Source organism: Lepisosteus oculatus, unplaced genomic scaffold (assembly GCF_040954835.1).
Source record: "Lepisosteus oculatus isolate fLepOcu1 unplaced genomic scaffold, fLepOcu1.hap2 HAP2_SCAFFOLD_48, whole genome shotgun sequence".
NCBI classification, from domain to species: domain Eukaryota; kingdom Metazoa; phylum Chordata; class Actinopteri; order Semionotiformes; family Lepisosteidae; genus Lepisosteus; species Lepisosteus oculatus.
Window position 1 is genome coordinate 1,944,714 of NW_027168020.1, and position 26,775 is coordinate 1,971,488.

At 43.8% G+C, this 26,775-nt stretch overlaps 15 non-coding genes across 15 annotated transcripts; 10 read left to right on the forward strand and 5 right to left on the reverse strand.

Moving 5' to 3' along the window:
* Positions 1-1,223: 1,223 nt before the first annotated feature.
* trnar-ucg (transfer RNA arginine (anticodon UCG)) lies at positions 1,224-1,296 on the reverse strand. The gene has a single exon. It is a non-coding gene; the product is annotated as a tRNA-Arg (tRNA).
* A 1,193-nt stretch (positions 1,297-2,489) lies between these two features.
* trnan-guu (transfer RNA asparagine (anticodon GUU)) lies at positions 2,490-2,563 on the forward strand. The gene has a single exon. It is a non-coding gene; the product is annotated as a tRNA-Asn (tRNA).
* A 1,536-nt stretch (positions 2,564-4,099) lies between these two features.
* trnas-uga (transfer RNA serine (anticodon UGA)) lies at positions 4,100-4,181 on the forward strand. The gene has a single exon. It is a non-coding gene; the product is annotated as a tRNA-Ser (tRNA).
* Positions 4,182-5,735: 1,554 nt separating this feature from the next.
* Positions 5,736-5,808, reverse strand: trnar-ucg (transfer RNA arginine (anticodon UCG)). Its single transcript has one exon. It is a non-coding gene; the product is annotated as a tRNA-Arg (tRNA).
* A 1,193-nt stretch (positions 5,809-7,001) lies between these two features.
* On the forward strand, positions 7,002-7,075 carry trnan-guu (transfer RNA asparagine (anticodon GUU)). The gene has a single exon. It is a non-coding gene; the product is annotated as a tRNA-Asn (tRNA).
* A 1,537-nt stretch (positions 7,076-8,612) lies between these two features.
* On the forward strand, positions 8,613-8,694 carry trnas-uga (transfer RNA serine (anticodon UGA)). Its single transcript has one exon. It is a non-coding gene; the product is annotated as a tRNA-Ser (tRNA).
* A 1,556-nt stretch (positions 8,695-10,250) lies between these two features.
* Positions 10,251-10,323, reverse strand: trnar-ucg (transfer RNA arginine (anticodon UCG)). Its single transcript has one exon. It is a non-coding gene; the product is annotated as a tRNA-Arg (tRNA).
* A 2,679-nt stretch (positions 10,324-13,002) lies between these two features.
* Positions 13,003-13,076, forward strand: trnan-guu (transfer RNA asparagine (anticodon GUU)). The gene has a single exon. It is a non-coding gene; the product is annotated as a tRNA-Asn (tRNA).
* A 1,538-nt stretch (positions 13,077-14,614) lies between these two features.
* On the forward strand, positions 14,615-14,698 carry trnas-uga (transfer RNA serine (anticodon UGA)). Its single transcript has one exon. It is a non-coding gene; the product is annotated as a tRNA-Ser (tRNA).
* A 1,550-nt stretch (positions 14,699-16,248) lies between these two features.
* On the reverse strand, positions 16,249-16,321 carry trnar-ucg (transfer RNA arginine (anticodon UCG)). The gene has a single exon. It is a non-coding gene; the product is annotated as a tRNA-Arg (tRNA).
* Positions 16,322-17,514: 1,193 nt separating this feature from the next.
* trnan-guu (transfer RNA asparagine (anticodon GUU)) lies at positions 17,515-17,588 on the forward strand. Its single transcript has one exon. It is a non-coding gene; the product is annotated as a tRNA-Asn (tRNA).
* Positions 17,589-19,126: 1,538 nt separating this feature from the next.
* On the forward strand, positions 19,127-19,208 carry trnas-uga (transfer RNA serine (anticodon UGA)). The gene has a single exon. It is a non-coding gene; the product is annotated as a tRNA-Ser (tRNA).
* A 2,820-nt stretch (positions 19,209-22,028) lies between these two features.
* On the forward strand, positions 22,029-22,102 carry trnan-guu (transfer RNA asparagine (anticodon GUU)). The gene has a single exon. It is a non-coding gene; the product is annotated as a tRNA-Asn (tRNA).
* Positions 22,103-23,633: 1,531 nt separating this feature from the next.
* trnas-uga (transfer RNA serine (anticodon UGA)) lies at positions 23,634-23,715 on the forward strand. Its single transcript has one exon. It is a non-coding gene; the product is annotated as a tRNA-Ser (tRNA).
* Positions 23,716-25,269: 1,554 nt separating this feature from the next.
* On the reverse strand, positions 25,270-25,342 carry trnar-ucg (transfer RNA arginine (anticodon UCG)). Its single transcript has one exon. It is a non-coding gene; the product is annotated as a tRNA-Arg (tRNA).
* Positions 25,343-26,775: the final 1,433 nt, after the last annotated feature.

Below are 26,775 nucleotides of genomic sequence, written 5' to 3' on the forward strand. Positions count from 1 at the left end.
TCGCGGTATTTACCGATAACTCGCGGTAGACTGCGTACAGCGTACCGGAAAATAATGCAGTATCGCCCGCACATTTTGAATGGCTGCATCTGTAGCAATCATATTGTAGCAGACACTCATTTGCCTGTTTCACAAATGATCATATTTTACTAGAGATTCTGTTTGGGATACGGATGTGCATTCTGACACCAATCTCTTACAAAAAATGATTTTACCTTATTTGCCCTTCTTGCCTCTTTGGACAATATCTCCATCTTGTGGTCGTTGTTGGTAATGTCTAGACAATATCTCCATCTTGTGGTCGTTGTTGGTAATGTCTTCTTATAGATAGATACTTTATTGATCCCGTGAGGGAAATTGCAGTGCAACAGCAGCTTAACACACACAACACAGCCACAGTGTAACGAATTATATAATAATAGTACAATACTGTATATATACTGTATATATATATATGAAACAGAAATAGAAACAGAAACAGGAATCGCTTACTCACCTGGAGAATCTCTGTAGGAATATATAGCATTTATCAATGGAAATAAAAGCTGCTTTAATACAGTGCATGTTCAAACTCAAACCCTCAGCTGCTGTTCTTGTTTGTTTTGGGACAAATTGCAACTGAGCATCGCATGAGCCGTTACGTACCCTTATCTGTTTGGCAATTTCAAGGGAGGAGTTAGGTCAGAATGGGTAGGCTGCAAAACAACAAGTAAAGATTTATTCCAAGATGAAACGTTGTGGCGGTTTTCTTATCTTTTCAGCATGGACTAAACTTTTACGTGTTCCTTATATGCTATATATGTATATATTAGCACCAATGTCGTTCTTAAAAACTAACATGAAATTGTCAGGGACATTCAGCTATATACAAAGACGAGACAGACAAAGTAATAATTCTGTATTAACTTGGCCTACATACTGACGCAATGATCGAACTAACTGACATGTTCTGATTCAGATCCCCTGCAGTTCATGCCAATTAGAACAATAGCAATGCTGAGTCCTCCCCACCCTACCGAGCACAAATTCAGCTGCTCTCCAGTTCTGTTCTTCATGTTTTTTCATTGCAATTGAGCTCGGAGCTGGAGATGATCTCCATACAGTTCTGTGTTCACCAGCCCGCACTTGCGTGCTAATTTACGGGTTGTGGCAGATGCTTTTCTATAGTTCATATACATGACGGCAACCTGTTACCGAGGAACCTGAGAGGTTTAAAAGCCTCACGAGCCAGGCAGGACTCGAACCTACAATCTTCTGATCCGAAGTCAGACGCGTTATCCATTACGCCACTGGCCCATAGAACATGCGCTTGCACTCCACCACAGAGAGCTCTACACTGCTACTAGTAGTACACCTCCCCATCTAAATTTTCACAGCAAGAAACTTGTGTTTCCTACTATTTTTATCAGGTTTAAAATATCATCTCCTTAAAACAGAAAAAGTGTTGATGTGTCGTGCTGAAATTCCGATTGATTTTGAATTCAAAGAAAAAACGTTTTCTTCCAAAACACTGTGAAATTGTCACATCTTGCAGACAATAGGTGTATTCCATGTTGAAAAGAGAAAAAAGAAAACAATGGAGCCTTTTACAGGTGTGAGGCTTCTTCAGGTGTGAGAAGACCTCACGGCCGAAACGTTGTGTTTCCTTTCTTCTCTTTTCAGCATGCAATAAACCTATTACTTGTTCCTTTGCAGCCGAGGCATGCTGACATAGCTACCCAGCTGAACATCTTGCAGACTCTACAGTACTTCTCTCCTGTAGAAGTAAAGCAGGGCTTGCTGGGTGAGCTTTTGCTCCGGTAAATTAGGTCACGTGTCATGTTAAATCACTTCTTCTAAACACAACATTTGCTGGTGCTAGCTTTCCCCATGAAAAGAGACATTTCCCTTACAGTACATGACATATCGTTTTTATTCTATCAATAAGTATAGAAATTAAACAAAAGAAAAAATGTTGTTGCCAAAGAATGCACAGCTCTGTCGCCTTGGGGAGGTGTCAAGGGCATTGAGCTCCTTGGACATGAAAAGTGCCCGATAAATGCCATTTCTCATCATTTCTCTTGGCGTCAGTTCTGCTATTAAATGGGACGGAGGCAACGGGCTCAGAGAGCAGGTTAAGTGCACACCGAACGCAGATGTGTCCAAGTGTCTGTAAAAGCGCGGTGCTCCGCTGGCGCTGTTCCCTAGTGGCTTAAAGTGCCCGCCTAGTAAGCAGGCGATCCTGGGTCTGAATACCAGCGGTGCCTCTCTCCGTGTCTTGTTGTGCCGAATGTATCATTTCAGACAAACATGTACAGCTTGGTTCAGTTTAATGCAAGAATTCATTTCCTTTCTGGAATAACTTGTTTTTGAAGAAATCCATACAGCTTGTGAAAGATGAAATCCATTTCTTGGTTGTCAGTGGAAAAAGATTGCCGGCTGCAAGAAGCGCAAGTGATTGTTTTCTTTGACCATAAACCTGCAAATGTAGGGAGCACAAGCGGCCGCCAGTCTCTGTGGCGCAATCGGTTAGCGCGTTCGGCTGTTAACCGAAAGGTTGGTGGTTCAAGCCCACCCAGGGACGCATGTCTCCGTTTTTCCAATGTAAACATCATCACCGCTAAAGAAGATGGCGCAGAAGGCTCCACAGTCGAAACGTTGTGCTTCTTTTCTTCTCTTTTCAGCATGGAGTAAACCTTTGCTTGATCGTTTGCAGCCTACGCATGCTGACACAGCTACCTTTCTCTTAACGCGCCTCAATCATTATTCACCAAAACCATCAGCAGAATGTGTCGCCTTTGTGGTGATGTCACTCCTCTGCTTCACAAATGTCCTTAGTGACGGACCATTTCTTTCTGCCATTTTTCCAGAGCGGTTATTGATTGCTCCATCATTTCCCTCATACTTTCCATCCCTAGATTGAAAAAAAAAAACAGAAACAGGCTGACAGGACGACAATCAAATTGCAAAAACTCATCAAAGCACTCGATAGAGTATTTGAATCCACAAGTAGCTACGAGCAACTTTGTCCTGGCTTGCATGAAAGTCGGAAAATGTCAAAAAGAAAAAGATGGTGGCTTTTTCATATCTGTTCTTTTATTTTTAGTTCGTTGGCTCATCTGTCCATTGTCCTCCTGCCTGGCTCTTGACCTGTGACTGTCTGAACGCACACATTAGACTTTCAGGCGGGGGATTTGTCCTGAGCCTCTGTGAAAGACCCACCCACCCCCATAAATAACTGCTCTAGAAACACATGAATGCAAAACTAAACCACAGCTTAAAGAGGAGCTCCAACTCAGTGCCATACTAATGTAAACGAAGTAATACTAAGACATGTTCTTATGGATTTGTCTTACCTTGAGATATGTAATTGGATTTCAGGATTAACTTCCTCATTCAATGTACTGGTGATTCTTTGCCTGGTCAGTACCTGGGTGGGAGACCTCCAGCGAACAATTAAGCTTACTGCTGGAAGTGGTGTTAAGAGACTCTTAGGATCTTCCAGAGGTGTCTGTCCAATAGCACTAGTTGCCTTAGAGCTGGCTCAAACATTGCTCAAGAGTCTACCTTTCACAGATGCGCAAAGATGAATGATGGGGGTGCACGCTTCAAGGAGCCTTCCAACTGTAGGGACCGATTAGAGACGATCCGTAGCATGTGTTCGTTTCCATATACGCCCCGTGTCTCAACGGTAGGACAGAGAAAAATACTGCCTCGACACGTAACAGCGTTATATTAAACCGCAGGACTTGAGGGCTGTTTTGTTTGAATGTTCAAGGCATTGGTAAGAGCGTAGGTCAAGGGCCATTGGTGCATCTCCTGTAACTGGAGTAAAAATGCTATTCAAAGTGCAGTGACTAAAATCGTCGTCCACATGTCTCCGTTGTTGATTGCTTTCTTTCTAAGAACGTTCTGTTTTCATGTCCGAACGGGGAGACTTTATCATTCCAACTTGAAGCCACCCTTAAGTCCTCTGAGGTGTGTGTGTGTGTGCTTGCACGTATGGCGTAAAAGGTTTCTTAAACGGAGAGCGAACTTGAAAAAAGTTGCCTCCGCTGCCGCCGCCGCCTCGCACTCCCTGTTCGATTGTAGCAAGAAGGCAGCGGCCGCGGTGCTTGCTGTAGTCGTGGCCGAGTGGTTAAGGTGACGGACTTGAAATCCGTTGGGGTCTCCCCGCGCAGGTTCAAATCCTGCCGACTATGGCGTCCTTTGCATTTGGTTGCGTGCGTGCGTGTAAAAGGACCAGCGCCGTTTCGTTTTCGCTGGGACCTTTAACACTCTAAATCGCCTGGACCCGCAGCCTGTGAAATCGATTCTTCAGCACCCACGAAGGACGCTTTGCCGCTGGACACAGATAACGATGCTTTTCTGCAACGAGCTTTCCAGCTGAATTTTCTCGGCAGCTCTGTACTGAACCTGTTCTCCATTGCAACATAGCGGAGGCTCGTCACGTCTATAGCAAGGCTGTGTAGGACCGCATACGCCACAGTGACTTGTACACAGACCACATGAAAGGCAAGCAAAATACACTTTTAAAATTCCAAAGACTCACAAGGTCAGAGGAACAGCGATGACCTGAACAGATCTGTTCCAGAAGTCTAGGTTGACCTTTTTAGAGCTGTAATTGCATTTTTGTTTAATAGAAGATCAAATCTACTCGCATGTACCAGCACCTTACAGTTTATTGATGTTAATTCTGTTTAAGTAATAAGATTGCTAACGATGTTGGACTTTAGCCGGTGTTTTTTAGAACAAATTGCTTACACTTCTGTAAGGAATACGCAGTACGTGCCTTTGTCAGTCATTGCTCACCATACCTGTAACTTTCTTATTTAACTCACTTCCTCAAATGGTGAAGGTCCACAAACATAAATGAAAAAAAAACCCTTGTTGTAGATGAGGTGCACAAAAAAGCAGCCCCTGATAGTGTATAACACATTTATACTATTGCAGAGACACATGTAACATATATATACTGTATATATATATGAAACAGAAATAGAAACAGAAACAGGAATCGCTTACTCACCTGGAGAATCTCTGTAGGAATATCTAGCATTTATCAATGGAAATAAAAGCTGCTTTAATACAGTGCATGTTCAAACTCAAACCCTCAGCTGCTGTTCTTGTTTGTTTTGGGACAAATTGCAACTGAGCATCGCATGAGCCGTTACGTACCCTTATCTGTTAGGGAATTTCAAGGGAGGAGTTAGGTCAGAATGGGTAGGCTGCAAAACAACAAGTAAAGATTTATTCCAAGATGAAATGTTGTGGCGGTTTTCTTATCTTTTCAGCATGGACTAAACTTTTACGTGTTCCTTATATGCTATATATGTATATATTAGCACCAATGTCGTTCTTAAAAACTAACATGAAATTGTCAGGGACATTCAGCTATATACAAAGACGAGACAGACAAAGTAATAATTCTGTATTAACTTGGCCTACATACTGACGCAATGATCGAACTAACTGACATGTTCTGATTCAGATCCCCTGCAGTTCATGCCAATTAGAACAATAGCAATGCTGAGTCCTCCCCACCCTACTGAGCACAAATTCATCTGCTCTCCAGTTCTTTTCTGCATGTTTTTTCATTGCAATTGAGCTCGGAGCTGGAGATGATCTCCATACAGTTCTGTGTTCACCAGCCCGCACTTGCGTGCTAATTTACGGGTTGTGGCAAATGCTTTTCTATAGTTCATATACATGACGGCAACCTGTTACCGAGGAACCTGAGAGGTTTAAAAGCCTCACGAGCCAGGCAGGACTCGAACCTACAATCTTCTAATCCGAAGTCAGACGCGTTATCCATTACGCCACTGGCCCATAGAACATGCGCTTGCACTCCACCACAGAGAGCTCTACACTGCTACTAGTAGTACACTTCCCCATCTAAATTTTCACAGCAAGAAACTTGTGTTTCCTACTATTTTTATCAGGTTTAAAATATCATCTCCTTAAAACAGAAAAAGTGTTGATGTGTCGTGCTGAAATTCCGATTGATTTTGAATTCAAAGAAAAAAGGTTTTCTTCCAAAACACCATGAAATTGTCACATCTTGCAGACAATAGGTGTATTCCATGTTGAAAAGAGAAGAAAGAAAACCATGGAGCCTTTTACAGGTGTGAGGCTTCTTCAGGTGTGAGAAGACCTCACAGTCGAAACGCTGTGTTTCCGTTCTTCTCTTTTCAGCATGCAATAAACCTAGTACTTGTTCCTTTGCAGCCGAGGCATGCTGACGTAGCTACCCAGCTGAACATCTTGCAGACTCTACAGTACTTCTCTCCTGTAGAAGTAAAGCAGGGCTTGCTGGGTGAGCTTTTGCTCCGGTAAATTAGGTCACGTGTCATGTTAAATCACTTCTTCTAAACACAACATTTGCTGGTGCTAGCTTTCCCCATGAAAAGAGACATTTCCCTTACAGTACATGACATATCATTTTTATTCTATCAATAAGTATAGAAATTAAACAAAAGAAAAAATGGTGTCGCCAAAGAATGCACAGCTCTGTCGCCTTGTGGAGGTGTCAAGGGCATTGAGCTCCTTGGACATGAAAAGTGCCCGATAAATGCCATTTCTCATCATTTCTCTTGGCGTCAGTTCTGCTATTAAATGGGACGGAGGCAACGGGCTCAGAGAGCAGGTTAAGTGCACACCGAACGCAGATGTGTCCAAGTGTCTGTAAAAGCGCGGTGCTCCGCTGGCGCTGTTCCCTAGTGGCTTAAAGTGCCCGCCTAGTAAGCAGGCGATCCTGGGTCTGAATACCAGCGGTGCCTCTCTCCGTGTCTTGTTGTGCCGAATGTATCATTTCAGACAAACATGTACAGCTTGGTTCAGTTTAATGCAAGAATTCATTTCCTTTCTGGAATAACTTGTTTTTGAAGAAATCCATACAGCTTGTGAAAGATGAAATCCATTTCTTGGTTGTCAGTGGAAAAAGATTGCCGGCTGCAAGAAGCGCAAGTGATTGTTTTCTTTGACCATAAACCTGCAAATGTAGGGAACACAAGCGGCCGTCAGTCTCTGTGGCGCAATCGGTTAGCGCGTTCAGCTGTTAACCGAAAGGTTGGTGGTTCAAGCCCACCCAGGGACGCATGTCTCCGTTTTTCCAATGTAAACATCATCACCGCTAAAGAAGATGGCGCAGAAGGCTCCACAGTCGAAACGTTGTGCTTCTTTTCTTCTCTTTTCAGCATGGAGTAAACCTTTGCTTGATCGTTTGCAGCCTACGCATGCTGACACAGCTACCTTTCTCTTAACGCGCCTCAATCATTATTCACCAAAACCATCAGCAGAATGTGTCGCCTTTGTGGTGATGTCACTCCTCTGCTTCACAAATGTCCTTAGTGACGGACCATTTCTTTCTGCCATTTTTCCGGAGCGGTTATTGATTGCTCCATCATTTCCCTCATACTTTCCATCCCTAGATTGAAAAAAAAAAAACAGAAACAGGCTGACAGGACGACAATCAAATTGCAAAAACTCATCAAAGCACTCGATAGAGTATTTGAATCCACAAGTAGCTACGAGCAACTTTGTCCTGGCTTGCATGAAAGTCGGAAAATGTCAAAAAGAAAAAGATGGTGGCTTTTTCATATTTGTTCTTTCATTTTTAGTTCGTTGGCTCTTCTGTCCATTGTCCTCCTGCCTGGCTCTTGACCTGTGACTGTCTGAACGCACACATTAGACTTTCAGGCGGGGGATTTGTCCTGAGCCTCTGTGAAAGACCCACCCACCCCCATAAATAACTGCTCTAGAAACACATGAATGCAAAACTAAACCACAGCTTAAAGAGGAGCTCCAACTCAGTGCCATACTAATGTAAACAAAGTAATACTAAGACATGTTCTTATGGATTTGTCTTACCTTGAGATATGTAATTGGATTTCAGGATTAACTTCCTCATTCAATGTAGTGGTGATTCTTTGCCTGGTCAGTACCTGGGTGGGAGACCTCCAGCGAACAATTAAGCTTGCTGCTGGAAGTGGTGTTAAGAGACTCTTAGGATCTTCCAGAGGTCTCTGTCCAATAGCACTAGTTGCCTTAGAGCTGGCTCAAACATTGCTCAAGAGTCTACCTTTCACAGATGCGCAAAGATGAATGATGGGGGTGCACTCTTCAAGGAGCCTTCCAACTGTAGGGACCGATTAGAGACGATCCGTAGCATGTGTTCGTTTCCATATACGCCCCGTGTCTCAACGGTAGGACAGAGTCAAATACTGCCTCGACACGTAACAGCGTTATATTAAACCGCAGGACTTGAGGGCTGTTTTGTTTGAATGTTCAAGGCATTGGTAAGAGCGTAGGTCAAGGGCCATTGGTGCATCTCCTGTAACTGGAGCAAAAATGCTATTCAAAGTGCAGTGACTAAAATCGTCGTCCACATGTCTCCGTTGTTGATTGCTTTCTGTCTAAGAACGTTCTGTTTTCATGTCCGAACGGGGAGACTTTATCATTCCAACTTGAAGCCACCCTTAAGTCCTCTAAGGTGTGTGTGTGTGTGCTTGCACGTATGGCGTAAAAGGTTTCTTAAACGGAGAGCGAACTTGAAAAAAGTTGCCTCCGCTGCCGCCGCCGCCTCGCACTCCCTGTTCGATTGTAGCAAGAAGGCAGCGGCCGCGGCGCTCGCTGTAGTCGTGGCCGAGTGGTTAAGGTGACGGACTTGAAATCCGTTGGGGTCTCCCTGCGCAGGTTCAAATCCTGCCGACTACGGCGTCCTTTGCATTTGGTTGCGTGCGTGTAAAAGGACCAGCGCCGTTTCGTTTTCGCTGGGACCTTTAACACTCTAAATCGCCTGGACCCGCAGCCTGTGAAATCGATTCTTCAGCACCCACGAAGGACGCTTTGCCGCTGGACACAGATACCGATGCTTTTCTGCAACGAGCTTTCCAGCTGAATTTTCTCGGCAGCTCCGTACTGAACCTGTTCTCCATTGCAACATAGCGGAGGCTCGTCACGTCTATAGCAAGGCTGTGTAGGACCGCATACGCCACAGTGACTTGTACACAGACCACATGAAAGGCAAGCAAAATACACTTTTAAAATTCCAAAGACTCACAAGGTCAGAGGAACAGCGATGACCTGAACAGATCTGTTCCAGAAGTCTAGGTTGACCTTTTTAGAGCTGTAATTGCATTTTTGTTTAATAGAAGATCAAATCTACTCGCATGTACCAGCACCTTACAGTTTATTGATGTTAATTCTGTTTAAGTAATAAGATTGCTAACGATGTTGGACTTTAGCCGGTGTTTTTTAGAACAAATTGCTTACACTTCTGTAAGGAATACGCAGTACGTGCCTTTGTCAGTCATTGCTCACCATACCTGTAACTTTCTTATCTAACTCACTTCCTCAAATGGTGAAGGTCCACAAACATAAATGAAAAAAAAACCCTTGTTGTAGATGAGGTGCACAAAAAAGCAGCCCCTGATAGTGTATAACACATTTGTACTATTGCAGAGACACATGTAACATATATATATATACTGTATATATATATATGAAACAGAAATAGAAACAGAAACAGGAATCGCTTACTCACCTGGAGAATCTCTGTAGGAATATCTAGCATTTATCAATGGAAATAAAAGCTGCTTTAATACAGTGCATGTTCAAACTCAAACCCTCAGCTGCTGTTCTTGTTTGTTTTGGGACAAATTGCAACTGAGCATCGCATGAGCCGTTACGTACCCTTATCTGTTAGGGAATTTCAAGGGAGGAGTTAGGTCAGAATGGGTAGGCTGCAAAACAACAAGTAAAGATTTATTCCAAGATGAAACGTTGTGGCGGTTTTCTTATCTTTTCAGCATGGACTAAACTTTTACGTGTTCCTTATATGCTATATGTGTATCTATTAGCACCAATGTCGTTCTTAAAAACTAACATGAAATTGTCAGGGACATTCAGCTATATACAAAGACGAGACAGACAAAGTAATAATTCTGTATTAACGTGGCCTACATATTGACGCAATGATCGAACTAACTGACATGTTCTGATTCAGATCCCCTGCAGTTCATGCCAATTAGAACAATAGCAATGCTGAGTCCTCCCCACCCTACCGAGCACAAATTCAGCTGCTCTCCAGTTCTGTTCTGCATGTTTTTTCATTGCAATTGAGCTCGGAGCTGGAGATGATCTCCATACAGTTCTGTGTTCACTAGCCCGCACTTGCGTGCTAATTTACGGGTTGTGGCAAATGCTTTTCTATAGTTCATATACATGACGGCAACCTGTTACCGAGGAACCTGAGAGGTTTAAAAGCCTCATGAGCCAGGCAGGACTCGAACCTACAATCTTCTGATCCGAAGTCAGACGCGTTATCCATTACGCCACTGGCCCATAGAACATGCACTTGCACTCCACCACAGAGAGCTCTACACTGCTACTAGTAGTACACTTCCCCATCTAAATTTTCACAGCAAGAAACTTGTGTTTCCTACTATTTTTATCAGGTTTAAAATATCATCTCCTTAAAACAGAAAAAGTGTTGATGTGTCGTGCTGAAATTCCGATTGATTTTGAATTCAAAGAAAAAAGGTTTTCTTCCAAAACACCATGAAATTGTCACATCTTGCAGACAATAGGTGTATTCCATGTTGAAAAGAGAAGAAAGAAAACCATGGAGCCTTTAACAGGTGTGAGGCTTCTTCAGGTGAGAGAAGACCTCACAGTCGAAACGCTGTGGTTCCGTTCTTCTCTTTTCAGTGTAGTGATTCATAGCCGTTCAGGGACCCCAAATATGTAAGAAAACCGGTTCAGGGACGCCAAATATGTAATCATAGTGGCTCTCTGAAGGCACCAGTTCTGTAGGGTTTGGGCATTTACTGAGACAATTATTAATTGTAGCAGTAAATCACAAAGTTGATTCTTTTGATGGCTTTAGAGTCCAACCATGCGACATAACTCAAACAACGCACACACACAGGTACTAATACACGAGGATACATTTATTAATACATAGAATATGCATATAAAACTAACAGATCTTATCGAGAGGGTTATCAGAATACAAAAGGTATATATTCAGTCAGTTACGAAGTGTTACACATATCAAGAGGACATACGTTCAGTATATCATTCATTAAGACCGTTTCGTAAATGAACTTAGTTATAACTTCTACATTAGATACTCAAACAAGTACATAACTCTTAGGAATTAAATTGATATCAACTGGTTGGGATAACAATTGAATTCTCGAGCTGTAATGCATTGAAGTTAAATACTCATCCAATCTTTGGGGATTCAGATCTTCTGCGGGCACAAAGAAACAGTTGCAGGCTGTTGCTGTCCAATCCGCGCTCTCTGGCTCCGTGCCAGGCTGTGCTGTGCGGCTTGCGACGGTGCGCTGCTGATGCTCACTGACCGGCTAGTTAGTGTTGGCTTTAACTAGCAAAGTTTGTGCACAGGAGAAAAGATGACTGTGGGTCCCAGCAAGTCAGGAAGAGGACTGGTTCGTTCCTAATGAAGAGCTAGTTCTGAATAGTGATTCAGCTTTCCACAGTTCCGACCTGTTCACGAGGCCTGCTGCTGGTTACTCTCTGGCAACCTCCACTCTAGACTCTTAGAACAAAGGAAAGTTCTGGCACTCAGACACACTGGCCGTTCCGTGGTTGTCCGGGCTGAGTCTCAGGATGGTCAGGAGGCGCGCTGCGAGGATGTCCTGCCCTTGGGAGCCTTCTGCTCCTGGGCCGTCCTGCCCTGGAATTCTCCTTTGAATTCCCTTTAGAACAGTCCACAGAATCCTCTCCAGAATCCCTTCTGAATCTTGTTGAATCTCACTGAATCTCTCAGGCTCTCTGTGTTGCCTGTTTTTACCTGGAGGAACTTCAGCTCATTGATTGGCTGAAAGTTCCATGGGCATCAGAGTCCCACGTGGGTTACTCGGCCCTACCAGTCCCTGATTGGTTGATCAAGGTGAGATATGAGTCACTTACTCCTGACACTTAGTAATGCAGTCCAGATGTCCAACTGGCACTCCCTAGACAGATAGGCGCCAATGGATGACCATTGATCATGATAGCCAGGCTTAGCTAAGTGCATCCCCCTTTGGGAGCTGTCCTAGGACCTTAAATCACCCTGGGAATAGTCTCTCTGTGGCTGCACCACAGAGATGAACAGAGAAATGGGGCCTCATTTGGGAAGCTCGGAAACACTTAATTCTGCCTTATTAATAAGCCTCGCCGCTACATCAGCATGCAATAAACCTATTACTTGTTCCTTTGCAGCCGAGGCATGCTGACGTAGCTACCCAGCTGAACATCTTGCAGACTCTACAGTACTTCTCTCCTGTAGAAGTAAAGCAGGGCTTGCTGGGTGAGCTTTTGCTCCGGTAAATTAGGTCACGTGTCATGTTAAATCACTTCTTCTAAACACAACATTTGCTGGTGCTAGCTTTCCCCATGAAAAGAGACATTTCCCTTACAGTACATGACATATCGTTTTTATTCTATCAATAAGTATAGAAATTAAACAAAAGAAAAAATGGTGTCGCCAAAGAATGCACAGCTCTGTCGCCTTGGGGAGGTGTCAAGGGCATTGAGCTCCTTGGACATGAAAAGTGCCCGATAAATGCCATTTCTCATCATTTCTCTTGGCGTCAGTTCTGCTATTAAATGGGACGGAGGCAACGGGTTCAGAGAGCAGGTTAAGTGCACACCGAACGCAGATGTGTCCAAGTGTCTGTAAAAGCGCGGTGCTCCGCTGGCGCTGTTCCCTAGTGGCTTAAAGTGCCTGCCTAGTAAGCAGGCGATCCTGGGTCTGAATACCAGCGGTGCCTCTCTCCGTGTCTTGTTGTGCCGAATGTCTCATTTCAGACAAACGTACAGCTTGGTTCAGTTTAATGCAAGAATTCATTTCCTTTCTGGAATAACTTGTTTTTGAAGAAATCCATACAGCTTGTGAAAGATGAAATCCATTTCTTGGTTGTCAGTGGAAAAAGATTGCCGGCTGCAAGAAGCGCAAGTGATTGTTTTCTTTGACCATAAACCTGCAAATGTAGGGAGTACAAGCGGCCGTCAGTCTCTGTGGCACAATCGGTTAGCGCGTTCGGCTGTTAACCGAAAGGTTGGTGGTTCAAGCCCACCCAGGGACGTATGTCTCCGTTTTTCCAATGTAAACATCATCACCGCTAAAGAAGATGGCGCAGGAGGCTCCACAGTCGAAACGTTGTGCTTCTTTTCTTCTCTTTTCAGCATGGAGTAAACCTTTGCTTGATCCTTTGCAGCCTACGCATGCTGACACAGCTACCTTTCTCTTAACGCGCCTCAATCATTATTCACCAAAACCATCAGCAGAATGTGTCGCCTTTGTGGTGATGTCACTCCTCTGCTTCACAAATGTCCTTAGTGACGGACCATTTCTTTCTGCCATTTTTCCGGAGCGGTTATTGATTGCTCCATCATTTCCCTCATACTTTCCATCCCTAGATTGAAAAAAAAAAACAGAAACAGGCTGACAGGACGACAATCAAATTGCAAAAACTCATCAAAGCACTCGATAGAGTATTTGAATCCACAAGTAGCTACGAGCAACTTTGTCCTGGCTTGCATGAAAGTCGGAAAATGTCAAAAAGAAAAAGATGGTGGCTTTTTCATATCTGTTCTTTTATTTTTAGTTCGTTGGCTCTTCTGTCCATTGTCCTCCTGCCTGGCTCTTGACCTGTGACTGTCTGAACGCACACATTAGACTTTCAGGCGGGGGATTTGTCCTGAGCCTCCGTGGAAGACCCACCCACCCCCATAAATAACTGCTCTAGAAACACATGAATGCAAAACTAAACCACAGCTTAAAGATGAGCTCCAACTCAGTGCCATACTAATGTAAACGAAGTAATACTAAGACATGTTCTTATGGATTTGTCTTACCTTGAGATATGTAATTGGATTTCAGGATTAACTTCCTCATTCAATGTACTGGTGATTCTTTGCCTGGTCAGTACCTGGGTGGGAGACCTCCAGCGAACAATTAAGCTTGCTGCTGGAAGTGGTGTTAAGAGACTCTTAGGATCTTCCAGAGGTGTCTGTCCAATAGCACTAGTTGCCTTAGAGCTGGCTCAAACATTGCTCAAGAGTCTACCTTTCACAGATGCGCAAAGATGAATGATGGGGGTGCACGCTTCAAGGAGCCTTCCAACTGTAGGGACCGATTAGAGACGATCCGTAGCATGTGTTCGTTTCCATATACGCCCCGTGTCTCAACGGTAGGACAGAGAAAAATACTGCCTCGACACGTAACAGCGTTATATTAAACCGCAGGACTTGAGGGCTGTTTTGTTTGAATGTTCAAGGCATTGGTAAGAGCGTAGGTCAAGGGCCATTGGTGCATCTCCTGTAACTGGAGTAAAAATGCTATTCAAACTGCAGTGACTAAAATCGTCGTCCACATGTCTCCGTTGTTGATTGCTTTCAGTCTAAGAACGTTCTGTTTTCATGTCCGAACGGGGAGACTTTATCATTCCAACTTGAAGCCACCCTTAAGTCCTCTGAGGTGTGTGTGTGTGTGTGCTTGCACGTATGGCGTAAAAGGTTTCTTAAACGGAGAGCGAACTTGAAAAAAGTTGCCTCCGCTGCCGCCGCCGCCTCGCACTCCCTGTTCGATTGTAGCAAGAAGGCAGCGGCCGCGGCGCTTGCTGTAGTCGTGGCCGAGTGGGGTTAAGGTGACGGACTTGAAATCCGTTGGGGTCTCCCCGCGCAGGTTCAAATCCTGCCGACTACGGCGTGCTTTGCATTTGGTTGCGTGCGTGCGTGTAAAAGGACCAGCGCCGTTTCGTTTTCGCTGGGACCTTTAACACTCTAAATCGCCTGGACCCACAACCTGTGAAATCGATTCTTCAGCACCCACGATGGACGCTTTGCCGCTGGACACAGAGAACGATGCTTTTCTGCAACGAGCTTTCCAGCTGAATTTTCTCGGCAGCTCCGTACTGAACCTGTTCTCCATTGCAACATAGCGGAGGCTCGTCACGTCTATAGCAAGGCTGTGTAGGACCGCATACGCCACAGTGACTTGTACACAGACCACATGAAAGGCAAGCAAAATACACTTTTAAAATTCCAAAGACTCACAAGGTCAGAGAAACAGCGATGACCTGAACAGATCTGTTACAGAAGTCTAGGTTGACCTTTTTAGAGCTGTAATTGCATTTTTGTTTAATAGAAGATCAAATCTACTCGCATGTACCAGCACCTTACAGTTTATTGATGTTAATTCTGTTTAAGTAATAAGATTGCTAACGATGTTGGACTTTAGCCGGTGTTTTTTAGAACAAATTGCTTACACTTCTGTAAGGAATACGCAGTACGTGCCTTTGTCAGTCATTGCTCACCATACCTGTAACTTTCTTATCTAACTCACTTCCTCAAATGGTGAAGGTCCACAAACATAAATGAAAAAAAAACCCTTGTTGTAGATGAGGTGCACAAAAAAGCAGCCCCTGATAGTGTATAACACATTTATACTATTGCAGAGACACATGTAACATATATATACTGTATATATGAAACAGAAATAGAAACAGAAACAGGAATCGCTTACTCACCTGGAGAATCTCTGTAGGAATATCTAGCATTTATCAATGGAAATAAAAGCTGCTTTAATACAGTGCATGTTCAAACTCAAACCCTCAGCTGCTGTTCTTGTTTGTTTTGGGACAAATTGCAACTGAGCATCGCATGAGCCGTTACGTACCCTTATCTGTTAGGGAATTTCAAGGGAGGAGTTAGGTCAGAATGGGTAGGCTGCAAAACAACAAGTAAAGATTTATTCCAAGATGAAACGTTGTGGCGGTTTTCTTATCTTTTCAGCATGGACTAAACTTTTACGTGTTCCTTATATGCTATATATGTATATATTAGCACCAATGTCGTTCTTAAAAACTAACATGAAATTGTCAGGGACATTCAGCTATATACAAAGACGAGACAGACAAAGTAATAATTCTGTATTAACGTGGCCTACATATTGACGCAATGATCAAACTGACTGACATGTTCTGATTCAGATCCCCTGCAGTTCATGCCAATTAGAACAATAGCAATGCTGAGTCCTCCCCACCCTACTGAGCACAAATTTAGCTGCTCTCCAGTTCTGTTCTGCATGTTTTTTCATTGCAATTGAGCTCGGAGCTGGAGATGATCTCCATACAGTTCTGTGTTCACCAGCCCGCACTTGCGTGCTAATTTACGGGTTGTGGCAAATGCTTTTCTATAGTTCATATACATGACGGCAACCTGTTACCTAGGAACCTGAGAGGTTTAAAAGCCTCACGAGCCAGGCAGGACTCAAACCTACAATCTTCTGATCCGAAGTCAGACGCGTTATCCATTACGCCACTGGCCCATAGAACATGCGCTTGCACTCCACCACAGAGAGCTCTACACTGCTACTAGTAGTACACTTCCCCATCTAAATTTTCACAGCAAGAAACTTGTGTTTCCTACTATTTTTGTCAGGTTTAAAATATCATCTCCTTAAAACAGAAAAAGTGTTGATGTGTTGTGCTGAAATTCCGATTGATTTTGAATTCAAAGAAAAAAGGTTTTCTTCCAAAACACCATGAAATTGTCACATCTTGCAGACAATAGGTGTATTCCATGTTGAAAAGAGAAGAAAGAAAACCATGGAGCCTTTTACAGGTGTGAGGCTTCTTCAGGTGTGAGAAGACCTCACAGTCGAAACGCTGTGTTTCCGTTCTTCTCTTTTCAGCATGCAATAAACCTAGTACTTGTTCCTTTGCAGCCGAGGCATGCTGACGTAGCTACCCAGCTGAACATCTTGCAGACTCTACAGTACTTCTCTCCTGTAGAAGTAAAGCAGGGCTTGCTGGGTGAGCTTTTGCTCCGGTAAATTAGGTCACGTGTCATGTTAAATCACTTCTTCTAAACACAACATTTGCTGGTGCTAGCTTTCCCCATGAAAAGAGACATTTCCCTTACAGTACATGACATATCGTTTTTATTCTATCAATAAGTATAGAAATTAAACAAAAGAAAAAATGGTGTCGCCAAAGAATGCACAGCTCTGTCACCTTGGGGAGGTGTCAAGGGCATTGAACTCCTTGGACATGAAAAGTGCCCGATAAATGCCATTTCTCATCATTTCTCTTGGCGTCAGTTCTGCTATTAAATGGGACGGAGGCAACGGGCTCAGAGAGCAGGTTAAGTGCACACCGAACGCAGATGTGTCCAAGTGTCTGTAAAAGCGCGGTGCTCCGCTGGCGCTGTTCCCTAGTGGCTTAAAGTGCCCGCCTAGTAAGCAGGCGATCCTGGGTCTGAATACCAGCGGTGCCTCTCTCCGTGTCTTGTTGTGCCGAATGTATCATTTCAGACAAACATGTACAGCTTGGTTCAGTTTAATGCAAGAATTCATTTCCTTTCTGGAATAACTTGTTTTTGAAGAAATCCATACAGCTTGTGAAAGATGAAATCCATTTCTTGGTTGTCAGTGGAAAAAGATTGCCGGCTGCAAGAAGCGCAAGTGATTGTTTTCTTTGACCATAAACCTGCAAATATAGGGAGCACAAGCGGCCGTCAGTCTCTGTGGCGCAATCGGTTAGCGCGTTCGGCTGTTAACCGAAAGGTTGGTGGTTCAAGCCCACCCAGGGACGCATGTCTCCGTTTTTCCAATGTAAACATCATCACCGCTAAAGAAGATGGCGCAGAAGGCTCCACAGTCGAAACGTTGTTCTTCTTTTCTTCTCTTTTCAGCATGGAGTAAACCTTTGCTTGATCCTTTGCAGCCTACGCATGCTGACACAGCTACCTTTCTCTTAACGCGCCTCAATCATTATTCACCAAAACCATCAGCAGAATGTGTCGCCTTTGTGGTGATGTCACTCCTCTGCTTCACAAATGTCCTTAGTGACGGACCATTTCTTTCTGCCATTTTTCCGGAGCGGTTATTGATTGCTCCATCATTTCCCTCATACTTTCCATCCCTAGATTGAAAAAAAAAAACAGAAACAGGCTGACAGGACGACAATCAAATTGCAAAAACTCATCAAAGCACTCGATAGAGTATTTGAATCCACAAGTAGCTACGAGCAACTTTGTCCTGGCTTGTATGAAAGTCGGAAAATGTCAAAAAGACAAAGATGGTGGCTTTTTCATATCTGTTCTTTTATTTTTAGTTCGTTGGCTCTTCTGTCCATTGTCCTCCTGCCTGGCTCTTGACCTGTGACTGTCTGAACGCACACATTAGACTTTCAGGCGGGGGATTTGTCCTGAGCCTCTGTGGAAGACCCACCCACCCCCATAAATAACTGCTCTAGAAACACATGAATGCAAAACTAAACCACAGCTTAAAGAGGAGCTCCAACTCAGTGCCATACTAATGTAAACGAAGTAATACTAAGACATGTTCTTATGGATTTGTCTTACCTTGAGATATGTAATTGGATTTCAGGATTAACTTCCTCATTCAATGTACTGGTGATTCTTTGCCTGGTCAGTACCTGGGTGGGAGACCTCCAGCGAACAATTAAGCTTACTGCTGGAAGTGGTGTTAAGAGACTCTTAGGATCTTCCAGAGGTGTCTGTCCAATAGCACTAGTTGCCTTAGAGCTGGCTCAAACATTGCTCAAGAGTCTACCTTTCACAGATGCGCAAAGATGAATGATGGGGGTGCACGCTTCAAGGAGCCTTCCAACTGTAGGGACCGATTAGAGACGATCCGTAGCATGTGTTCGTTTCCATATCTGCCCCGTGTCTCAACGGTAGGACAGAGTCAAATACTGCCTCGACACGTAACAGCATTATATATAACCGCAGGACTTGAGGGCTGTTTTGTTTGAATGTTCAAGGCATTGGTAAGAGCGTAGGTCAAGGGCCATTGGTGCATCTCCTGTAACTGGAGTAAAAATGCTATTCAAAGTGCAGTGACTAAAATCGTCGTCCACATGTCTCCGTTGTTGATTGCTTTCTGTCTAAGAACGTTCTGTTTTCATGTCCGAACGGGGAGACTTTATCATTCCAACTTGAAGCCACCCTTAAGTCCTCTGAGGTGTGTGTGTGTGTGTCCTTGCACGTATGGCGTAAAAGGTTTCTTAAACGGAGAGCGAACTTGAAAAAAGTTGCCTCCGCTGCCGCCGCCACCTCGCACTCCCTGTTCGATTGTAGCAAGAAGGCAGCGGCCGCGGTGCTCGCTGTAGTCGTGGCCGAGTGGTTAAGGTGACGGACTTGAAATCCGTTGGGGTCTCCCCGCGCAGGTTCAAATCCTGCCGACTACGGCGTCCTTTGCATTTGGTTGCGTGCGTGCGTGTAAAAGGACCAGCGCCGTTTCGTTTTCGCTGGGACCTTTAACACTCTAAATCGCCTGGACCCGCAGCCTGTGAAATCGATTCTTCAGCACCCACGATGGACGCTTTGCCGCTGGACACAGATAACGATGCTTTTCTGCAACGAGCTTTCCAGCTGAATTTTCTCGGCAGCTCCGTACTGAACCTGTTCTCCATTGCAACATAGCGGAGGCTCGTCACGTCTATAGCAAGGCTGTGTAGGACCGCATACGCCACAGTGACTTGTACACAGACCACATGAAAGGCAAGCAAAATACACTTTTAAAATTCCAAAGACTCACAAGGTCAGAGAAACAGCGATGACCTGAACAGATCTGTTACAGAAGTCTAGGTTGACCTTTTTAGAGCTGTAATTGCATTTTTGTTTAATAGAAGATCAAATCTACTCGCATGTACCAGCACCTTACAGTTTATTGATGTTAATTCTGTTTAAGTAATAAGATTGCTAACGATGTTGGACTTTAGCCGGTGTTTTTTAGAACAAATTGCTTACACTTCTGTAAGGAATACGCAGTACGTGCCTTTGTCAGTCATTGCTCACCATACCTGTAACTTTCTTATCTAACTCACTTCCTCAAATGGTGAAGGTCCACAAACATAAATGAAAAAAAAACCCTTGTTGTAGATGAGGTGCACAAAAAAGCAGCCCCTGATAGTGTATAACACATTTATACTATTGCAGAGACACATGTAACATATATATACTGTATATATATATGAAACAGAAATAGAAACAGAAACAGGAATCGCTTACTCACCTGGAGAATCTCTGTAGGAATATCTAGCATTTATCAATGGAAATAAAAGCTGCTTTAATACAGTGCATGTTCAAACTCAAACCCTCAGCTGCTGTTCTTGTTTGTTTTGGGACAAATTGCAACTGAGCATCGCATGAGCCGTTACGTACCCTTATCTGTTAGGGAATTTCAAGGGAGGAGTTAGGTCAGAATGGGTAGGCTGCAAAACAACAAGTAAAGATTTATTCCAAGATGAAACGTTGTGGCGGTTTTCTTATCTTTTCAGCATGGACTAAACTTTTACGTGTTCCTTATATGCTATATATGTATATATTAGCACCAATGTCGTTCTTAAAAACTAACATGAAATTGTCAGGGACATTCAGCTATATACAAAGACGAGACAGACAAAGTAATAATTCTGTATTAACGTGGCCTACATACTGACGCAATGATCAAACTAACTGACATGTTCTGATTCAGATCCCCTGCAGTTCATGCCAATTAGAACAATAGCAATGCTGAGTCCTCCCCACCCTACCGAGCACAAATTCAGCTGCTCTCCAGTTCTGTTCTGCATGTTTTTTCATTGCAATTGAGCTCGGAGCTGGAGATGATCTCCATACAGTTCTGTGTTCACCAGCCCGCACTTGCGTGCTAATTTACGGGTTGTGGCAAATGCTTTTCTATAGTTCATATACATGACGGCAACCTGTTACCTAGGAACCTGAGAGGTTTAAAAGCCTCACGAGCCAGGCAGGACTCAAACCTCCAATCTTCTGATCCGAAGTCAGACGCGTTATCCATTACGCCACTGGCCCATAGAACATGCGCTTGCACTCCACCACAGAGAGCTCTACACTGCTACTAGTAGTACACTTCCCCATCTAAATTTTCACAGCAAGAAACTTGTGTTTCCTACTATTTTTGTCAGGTTTAAAATATCATCTCCTTAAAACAGAAAAAGTGTTGATGTGTTGTGCTGAAATTCCGATTGATTTTGAATTCAAAGAAAAAAGGTTTTCTTCCAAAACACCATGAAATTGTCACATCTTGCAGACAATAGGTGTATTCCATGTTGAAAAGAGAAGAAAGAAAACCATGGAGCCTTTTACAGGTGTGAGGCTTCTTCAGGTGTGAGAAGACCTCACAGTCGAAACGCTGTGTTTCCGTTCTTCTCTTTTCAGCATGCAATAAACCTAGTACTTGTTCCTTTGCAGCCGAGGCATGCTGACGTAGCTACCCAGCTGAACATCTTGCAGACTCTACAGTACTTCTCTCCTGTAGAAGTAAAGCAGGGCTTGCTGGGTGAGCTTTTGCTCCGGTAAATTAGGTCACGTGTCATGTTAAATCACTTCTTCTAAACACAACATTTGCTGGTGCTAGCTTTCCCCATGAAAAGAGACATTTCCCTTACAGTACATGACATATCGTTTTTATTCTATCAATAAGTATAGAAATTAAACAAAAGAAAAAATGGTGTCGCCAAAGAATGCACAGCTCTGTCACCTTGGGGAGGTGTCAAGGGCATTGAACTCCTTGGACATGAAAAGTGCCCGATAAATGCCATTTCTCATCATTTCTCTTGGCGTCAGTTCTGCTATTAAATGGGACGGAGGCAACGGGCTCAGAGAGCAGGTTAAGTGCACACCGAACGCAGATGTGTCCAAGTGTCTGTAAAAGCGCGGTGCTCCGCTGGCGCTGTTCCCTAGTGGCTTAAAGTGCTCGCCTAGTAAGCAGGCGATCCTGGGTCTGAATACCAGCGGTGCCTCTCTCCGTGTCTTGTTGTGCCGAATGTATCATTTCAGACAAACATGTACAGCTTGGTTCAGTTTAATGCAAGAATTCATTTCCTTTCTGGAATAACTTGTTTTTGAAGAAATCCATACAGCTTGTGAAAGATGAAATCCATTTCTTGGTTGTCAGTGGAAAAAGATTGCCGGCTGCAAGAAGCGCAAGTGATTGTTTTCTTTGACCATAAACCTGCAAATGTAGGGAGCACACGCGGCCGTCAGTCTCTGTGGCGCAATCGGTTAGCGCGTTCGGCTGTTAACCGAAAGGTTGGTGGTTCAAGCCCACCCAGGGACGCATGTCTCCGTTTTTCCAATGTAAACATCATCACCGCTAAAGAAGATGGCGCAGAAGGCTCCACAGTCGAAACGTTGTGCTTCTTTTCTTCTCTTTTCAGCATGGAGTAAACCTTTGCTTGATCCTTTGCAGCCTACGCATGCTGACACAGCTACCTTTCTCTTAACGCGCCTCAATCATTATTCACCAAAACCATCAGCAGAATGTGTCGCCTTTGTGGTGATGTCACTCCTCTGCTTCACAAATGTCCTTAGTGACGGACCATTTCTTTCTGCCATTTTTCCGGAGCGGTTATTGATTGCTCCATCATTTCCCTCATACTTTCCATCCCTAGATTGAAAAAAAAAACAGAAACAGGCTGACAGGACGACAATCAAATTGCAAAAACTCATCAAAGCACTCGATAGAGTATTTGAATCCACAAGTAGCTGCGAGCAACTTTGTCCTGGCTTGTATGAAAGTCGGAAAATGTCAAAAAGACAAAGATGGTGGCTTTTTCATATCTGTTCTTTTATTTTTAGTTCGTTGGCTCTTCTGTCCATTGTCCTCCTGCCTGGCTCTTGACCTGTGACTGTCTGAACGCACACATTAGACTTTCAGGCGGGGGATTTGTCCTGAGCCTCTGTGGAAGACCCACCCACCCCCATAAATAACTGCTCTAGAAACACATGAATGCAAAACTTAACCACAGCTTAAAGAGGAGCTCCAACTCAGTGCCATACTAATGTAAACGAAGTAATACTAAGACATGTTCTTATGGATTTGTCTTACCTTGAGATATGTAATTGGATTTCAGGATTAACTTCCTCATTCAATGTACTGGTGATTCTTTGCCTGGTCAGTACCTGGGTGGGAGACCTCCAGCGAACAATTAAGCTTGCTGCTGGAAGTGGTGTTAAGAGACTCTTAGGATCTTCCAGAGGTGTCTGTCCAATAGCACTAGTTGCCTTAGAGCTGGCTCAAACATTGCTCAAGAGTCTACCTTTCACAGATGCGCAAAGATGAATGATGGGGGTGCACGCTTCAAGGAGCCTTCCAACTGTAGGGACCGATTAGAGACGATCCGTAGCATGTGTTCGTTTCCATATCTGCCCCGTGTCTCAACGGTAGGACAGAGTCAAATACTGCCTCGACACGTAACAGCATTATATATAACCGCAGGACTTGAGGGCTGTTTTGTTTGAATGTTCAAGGCATTGGTAAGAGCGTAGGTCAAGGGCCATTGGTGCATCTCCTGTAACTGGAGTAAAAATGCTATTCAAAGTGCAGTGACTAAAATCGTCGTCCACATGTCTCCGTTGTTGATTGCTTTCTGTCTAAGAACGTTCTGTTTTCATGTCCGAACGGGGAGACTTTATCATTCCAACTTGAAGCCATCCTTAAGTCCTCTGAGGTGTGTGTGTGCTTGCACGTATGGCGTAAAAGGTTTCTTAAACGGAGAGCGAACTTGAAAAAAGTTGCCTTCGCTGCCGCCGCCACCTCGCACTCCCTGTTCGATTGTAGCAAGAAGGCAGCGGCCGCGGCGCTTGCTGTAGTCGTGGCCGAGTGGTTAAGGTGACGGACTTGAAATCCGTTGGGGTCTCCCCGCGCAGGTTCAAATCCTGCCGACTACGGCGTCCTTTGCATTTGGTTGCGTGCGTGCGTGTAAAAGGACCAGCGCCGTTTCGTTTTCGCTGGGACCTTTAACACTCTAAATCGCCTGGACCCGCAGCCTGTGAAATCGATTCTTCAGCACCCACGATGGACGCTTTGCCGCTGGACACAGATAACGATGCTTTTCTGCAACGAGCTTTCCAGCTGAATTTTCTCAGCAGCTCCGTACTGAACCTGTTCTCCATTGCAACATAGCGGAGGCTCGTCACGTCTATAGCAAGGCTGGTTAGGACCGCATACGCCACAGTGACTTGTACACAGACCACATGAAAGGCAAGCAAAATACACTTTTAAAATTCCAAAGACTCACAAGGTCAGAGAAACAGCGATGACCTGAACAGATCTGTTACAGAAGTCTAGGTTGACCTTTTTAGAGCTGTAATTGCATTTTTGTTTAATAGAAGATCAAATCTACTCGCATGTACCAGCACCTTACAGTTTATTGATGTTAATTCTGTTTAAGTAATAAGATTGCTAACGATGTTGGACTTTAGCCGGTGTTTTTTAGAACAAATTGCTTACACTTCTGTAAGGAATACGCAGTACGTGCCTTTGTCAGTCATTGCTCACCATACCTGTAACTTTCTTATCTAACTCACTTCCTCAAATGGTGAAGGTCCACAAACATAAATGAAAAAAAAACCCTTGTTGTAGATGAGGTGCACAAAAAAGCAGCCCCTGATAGTGTATAACACATTTATACTATTGCAGAGACACATGTAACATATATATACTGTATATATATATGAAACAGAAATAGAAACAGAAACAGGAATCGCTTACTCACCTGGAGAATCTCTATAGGAATATCTAGCATTTATCAATGGAAATAAAAGCTGCTTTAATACAGTGCATGTTCAAACTCAAACCCTCAGCTGCTGTTCTTGTTTGTTTTGGGACAAATTGCAACTGAGCATCGCATGAGCCGTTACGTACCCTTATCTGTTAGGGAATTTCAAGGGAGGAGTTAGGTCAGAATGGGTAGGCTGCAAAACAACAAGTAAAGATTTATTCCAAGATGAAACGTTGTGGCGGTTTTCTTATCTTTTCAGCATGGACTAAACTTTTACGTGTTCCTTATATGCTATATATGTATATATTAGCACCAATGTCGTTCTTAAAAACTAACATGAAATTGTCAGGGACATTCAGCTATATACAAAGACGAGACAGACAAAGTAATAATTCTGTATTAACGTGGCCTACATACTGACGCAATGATCAAACTAACTGACATGTTCTGATTCAGATCCCCTGCAGTTCATGCCAATTAGAACAATAGCAATGCTGAGTCCTCCCCACCCTACCGAGCACAAATTCAGCTGCTCTCCAGTTCTGTTCTGCATGTTTTTTCATTGCAATTGAGCTCAGAGCTGGAGATGATCTCCATACAGTTCTGTGTTCACCAGCCCGCACTTGCGTGCTAATTTACGGGTTGTGGCAAATGCTTTTCTATAGTTCATATACATGACGGCAACCTGTTACCGAGGAACCTGAGAGGTTTAAAAGCCTCACGAGCCAGGCAGGACTCGAACCTCCAATCTTCTGATCCGAAGTCAGACGCGTTATCCATTACGCCACTGGCCCATAGAACATGCGCTTGCACTCCACCACAGAGAGCTCTACACTGCTACTAGTAGTACACTTCCCCATCTAAATTTTCACAGCAAGAAACTTGTGTTTCCTACTATTTTTATCAGGTTTAAAATATCATCTCCTTAAAACAGAAAAAGTGTTGATGTGTCGTGCTGAAATTCCGATTGATTTTGAATTCAAAGAAAAAAGGTTTTCTTCCAAAACACCATGAAATTGTCACATCTTGCAGACAATAGGTGTATTCCATGTTGAAAAGAGAAGAAAGAAAACCATGGAGCCTTTTACAGGTGTGAGGCTTCTTCAGGTGTGAGAAGACCTCACAGTCGAAACGCTGTGTTTCCGTTCTTCTCTTTTCAGCATGCAATAAACCTAGTACTTGTTCCTTTGCAGCCGAGGCATGCTGACGTAGCTACCCAGCTGAACATCTTGCAGACTCTACAGTACTTCTCTCCTGTAGAAGTAAAGCAGGGCTTGCTGGGTGAGCTTTTGCTCCGGTAAATTAGGTCACGTGTCATGTTAAATCACTTCTTCTAAACACAACATTTGCTGGTGCTAGCTTTCCCCATGAAAAGAGACATTTCCCTTACAGTACATGACATATCGTTTTTATTCTATCAATAAGTATAGAAATTAAACAAAAGAAAAAATGGTGTCGCCAAAGAATGCACAGCTCTGTCGCCTTGGGGAGGTGTCAAGGGCATTGAGCTCCTTGGACATGAAAAGTGCCCGATAAATGCCATTTCTCATCATTTCTCTTGGCGTCAGTTCTGCTATTAAATGGGACGGAGGCAACGGGTTCAGAGAGCAGGTTAAGTGCACACCGAACGCAGATGTGTCCAAGTGTCTGTAAAAGCGCGGTGCTCCGCTGGCGCTGTTCCCTAGTGGCTTAAAGTGCCCGCCTAGTAAGCAGGGGATCCTGGGTCTGAATACCAGCGGTGCCTCTCTCCGTGTCTTGTTGTGCCGAATGTCTCATTTCAGACAAACATGTACAGCTTGGTTCAGTTTAATGCAAGAATTCATTTCCTTTCTGGAATAACTTGTTTTTGAAGAAATCCATACAGCTTGTGAAAGATGAAATCCATTTCTTGGTTGTCAGTGGAAAAAGATTGCCGGCTGCAAGAAGCGCAAGTGATTGTTTTCTTTGACCATAAACCTGCAAATGTAGGGTGCACAAAAGACTGTCAGACTCTGTGGTGCTGAAAAGTTGGTGGTTCAAGCCCCTCCAGTATGCGTGTCTCAGTTTTTCCAATGTAAACATCATCACCATCGCTAAAGAAGATGGCGCAGAAGGCTCCACAGTCGAAACGTTGTGCTTCTTTTCTTCTTTTTTCAGCATGGAGTAAACCTTTGCTTTATCCTTTGCAGCCTAAGCATGCTGACGCAGCTACCTTTCTCTTAACACGCCTCAATCATTATTCACCAAA